Genomic DNA, 5,000 nt, shown 5'->3' on the forward strand with positions numbered 1-5,000 from the left:
GAATCTGGACAATACAAAAAGAAGCATGTCGCATGAGATTTGAGCACCACTGTACCTCCCCGGTATTTTTGGTATCCCCACTCTTAATCAATGCCTCAACAAGATCGACAGCAAATGTTTCAATTAGAAATACATGGTTTCTGTCTCTGCATCCCCTTGTTCTACAGACAATTGCCTCAACTGGAAGCTCTATTTCTTTTAGTGACTTCTCGCTTCGAACTTTATATTCATCATTATTACTAACCTCGTAAGTTATTCTGCGATTATTGGTCCCTGCTACTATGTATGCTGAAAAATCTTGTACACAAAGTTTAAAACCCAGAGGCTTGTGGTCTGAGCCTATCTCCTAGAAAAACTTTAAAACATCGAAGTGCACTCAAGAGGGAGTCAGGGCACACGACATGGTCCAGCCACCTCGTGTGACCCGTAGCATCGCTTACCCACGTATGGGTATCCCGTGGGGTATCCTGTGGTAATGAGGTGATGTCGGCTGCACAGCAGTCGTATTCATCACACCACCCAAATAATTCTGCACCAAATTCTGAAGAAATGTGAGCGTTAAAATCCCCTACAGCAATAACATGATCATTCTGATGTTCTTCAAATAGACATTTCATTTTCCCTAATTTATTTAAGTATTCCTCAGTATTAGAACCGTTATAATAGGGCATATAACAATTGATAACCCTTATCGTGCTACCACCCAGACTAATATCTATACATAAAAAGCGTTCATCTCTTGTGGGTATTTTCCTGACGTACGGAGAGATCTCCTCATGAACTAAAAAAGCTAGACCCCCAAATGGCCTTCCTCTCACCAGAGCTTGACTTAGGTCTACCTGGTGACGACGATATGGAATCAAACTTAATATCAATATTGTTTAGAAAGTTACTCTCCTGTTGTGGCAAAAATGTTTCTTACAATGCTATTATCTTATAGTTATTACATAAATTTTTTATAACGTGGACATTTTTCCACACAGATCTGCAGTTTTATATATATATATATATATATATATATATATATATATATATATATATATATATATATATATATATGCCTAGGGTTTTTGATTAATAATATATTGCCAATATGTTTGCTGTGACCTATGGAATGTGGAGAAGCAACGACCCGAGAAAGCTGATGAATAGTTTCTGTGGGTGGCGTGACATAAAACTGCTTAGTTAGACAAGTCAATGTACTCAGGTCATGAACTCTTCTCAAAGTGCCTTTGTGAAACAGGATGCAGCTAGTATTGTGAGGCGCTAACAAACTGTGCATTCATATGTGCATGTGCGCCTCTTCCTGTTAAAATCTATGGGGGATTTTTGATAGAGGCGTCTTTGGAAGGAAGACAAGATGCCGTGGTGCTCTCCGAAGTGGTTTTTTATTATTATTCCGGCTGCTTGGGTGAGTTTGAACTGTTTAGCCAAAGAGTGGCTTGTTATCTATTTGACATTTTTGTGAGGATATTCAATCTTTAATCGCTGATTGTTAAACTTGTGTGTGTACTTATGGGATGTGTTCTGTGTCTTTGAAACGACGAGGTTCTGGCAATGGGGGGACCGAGGGAGATTCCCGATGGGGGAAATAGACTTTTGGTGACTAATTACGATTCAGACATTTTTGTTGGGGCTTTAATTGAATTGAGTTAGTCTGTAAGACTTGATTGGATCATTATCTTTTTGTTGTTAATAAATGTATTTTCTTATAATGCAACTCTCTCATTTTGGTTACCTGTTAGAGTGGAGAGAGGTGGAGAGAGAGAGGGAGAGGTGTCAGTGCTAGAGAGAGGTGGAGAGAGAGAGAGAGAGAAAGAGAGGTTTGTTTGTGGTTTGCCTTGACGCTCGAGTTACACGTTTACCAAATGAATAATGAGGAAATATCCTCATTACAGGTTTTGGTGGCAGGCGGTGAAAAAGGTTTTTTTTATGCCTGGGAACGCCAATGAAGAGATAGGTGACCAGTTAGAAAATAAAGGGGTTATGGCTTAGCGATAGTTTTCGAACAACAAAGCCTTTGTGGGATTGTGGAAAATTGTTAAATTGTTAGTTTTCAGTTACTAGTGAGAAAAAATGAGAAATATCTATCCGTTAGCCTGTGCAAAAGGGAGAGGGTAGGATTTTATTGGACTCAGCATTTGGCCCAGGCAGTCAGCCTAGCAGCAGTGGGTGCACTCAGTGTGACTTTTGCTTGTGTAATGTCGAGTGCATCCCGAGATAATTCCGAGTTCTTTTTGTTCCCATTATGGAGTGGTGAATGTTAAAGAATGTTGTGTATGTTTTTTTAAATATTTCAGTGAAATGGGATTGGTTCAAGTGGTAAAAAAAATTTTTTTTTCTTTCCCCATAATAGCAAAGTGACACGTTTTCTTTATTCACGCATGTTTATAATAGACGCATTCGTCTTTGTTTAAAACATAAGGGTGTAAAGATGTGTTTATGCATGCAAACTGTGCTTGGATAGCATATTTAGCTTGGAGACAGAGCGGCCACACAATTTTACGGGCTCAGCAGATTTCTGCTAACCGGCTCAGAGAGGGGCATTGCAAGGGGAGTATGGCCTGCCTCTGGGGATAGTGCATGCGCATGGGGAGGGTACTACTGGCCTCCCTAAGAGGGGATTGCGGGGAGATGGGTACTACTGGCATACCTCGAGGGGTATCGCTTGACGGGGGAGTGTCAATGCTCATTGGGGGGGAGAAACTTTTTTTTTCTCAGGTGGGTGAGCGCCTCCTTTCTTTTTTTTTTTCTTTGTCGGGCTGTTGAAGACAAGTCTGGCCTTGACAATGAATACTAAGACATCAGCTGATTGATTAGTTGATGAAGTGAAACGCCCGACGTCTTTTTTTTTTTATTTTTTTTATTTTTTTAGAAAAGAGATTTTTGTTCTCTCTTGGATGATGAGAAAAGGAAATAAAAAGAGAATTGAAATGCATTGTATGGGTGTATGTTTTCCTTGTGCCTTGGAAGACACAAATATAAAGGGGAGACACAGATTATTATTATTTTTTTTAATTGTGTTGGAGGGATTACTTTGAAAATGGTGATGTATGGTGATGCCCGGTGCCGTGAATGGTGTTGTGTCTGTGTGGGTGTGGCAATGGTGGTATATCATGGTGTATGCTGGAGAAATTGTGTGTCATAAGGTTCAGCATTACTGTGTATGCTATTTGAATTTCACCCTTACTTGAGATCTTTGCAAGAGAATTATTGCTATGGAGAATTATTATTATTATTAATAATTATTATACTTGAGATGTGTTACGTGAGGGTTGCTTAAGTATAATTATCATTACGGGAGACATACTTTGCATGAGATTTGAGATATTTCATGGGAGATTATTTTATAATTATTACAGATAATTATTCATGGAGAATTATTGCAATAAAATATATGGGAGAAGTCTTGTCTTAGTTATTTGTTGAGTTTTTGTAACTTTGGAGAATATTTCAATCATTCACGAATGATGAGTTTTGCTGAATCTTGATGAATCTGCCTGAATCTTGGTGAATTGTGTTGAGTCTTGCTGAACTTTTGCTGAATTTTGTGCTGAATTCCTTGGTGAGTGGACAAGCGTTAACATTGGTGATGTTTTTTTGTACTAATACTGGTGATTTTTAATAGCAAAATTTTGGTGATTTTGTGATAATGATATTTCTGATACTGATTTTTGTTATACTAATACGTGGGTGTTGTAATGCTATCAAGGGTGGTGAAATCTTTTTTGAATTTGGGAGGAACTAACATCACATTAATTTTGTTTTACTTTTCTTTTTTTATGAGTTCAGCAGATAATTGCTTGACATCTAGTGAATCACGGGAGATAGTTGATAATATCGTAGATTTTTCTTTTCTCCTTTTTTGGAAGTTAGCCATCGCTGACACAAGTTTTTTTTTCATCATGGGTGAATTTGAATTTATTTTTTCTCTCCAGTTGGTGAGAATATTTTTTAATATCTCAGTTCGTGACTTAGAGTCCTTGTTCAGGAACGTGTTTGTGTTTCAGCTATTTGATGCTGTAGAGAAATACACGGGAGAAATTCTTGCACTGTTTTGAATGCATACGTAATGGCACTACATGTTTTCTCTGGATATTTGTGTTTCCAGAAATAATGAGTTTTCTTGCACAATACCTTTGTTGTATTTGTGACAACTTTGTGAGAGATAGGAAACTTGGTTAAGTTTTCTAATGGCCTATGTCGTAGTGCATATGGAGAAGTCTTGGCTAAGACACTTTGAATTTGGAGTTCTGTTATAATGCGTTGTGGCACATTGGTGATTTTTTCTAGAATTTTCTAGGCAGTTTTATTTCCCGAGTTTTTGCCCTTTTTTTAGCAGTTATGCTAAATGGAGAGAGTTTTATAGTTTTTGACTCTGGAGAATTGGAGTTATAATTGAGGTATATTATTTTGGAGTTATAATTTGAGATATATTCTTTGGAGATATGTTTTTGGCCATTTTGATATTTGCCAATGGTGATGAAAGCTATGTTTAGTTCAATTATTTTGCAGCCATCTTTGTTGCAAATGGAGACACATTTTTGAGGAGATTATGGGGCAAAATTTGTGAGTGTGTGAGTTAGATGCCTTGAGTGCACATTTTTTTGGAGATAGGATTTCATTTTTTGATATTCCTTTTTGGAGATATATTTTTTGGAGGCTTGTTTTATTCCACATGGAGTATTTGGGAAATAGAGGTAAATATTTTTGTATTTGCCGAAATAGAGGTGATTATTCTTTATTCCTGGAGTGGTGGGTTTTTTTTTATTAACATGTGGCTATTGGAGAAATAAGAGTGAATATATGTGGATGTGGTCATTAACCAAATGGAGGAAATATTTTTTTTTTCACCAGAGTGCTCTTCTTATGAATGTGGTGTCACATATTTATGTATGGAGATGGAATTAATCTTTTGCGGGTGACCCTTTTTTGTGGTTATGGAGTTTGTTTTCTTGAACAAAGAGAAGATTTCTGTGGTTCTTTCTCTTTGGTTTCGT

This window comes from Macrobrachium nipponense, chromosome 20 (assembly GCF_015104395.2).
Source record: "Macrobrachium nipponense isolate FS-2020 chromosome 20, ASM1510439v2, whole genome shotgun sequence".
NCBI classification, from domain to species: Eukaryota; Metazoa; Arthropoda; class Malacostraca; order Decapoda; family Palaemonidae; genus Macrobrachium; species Macrobrachium nipponense.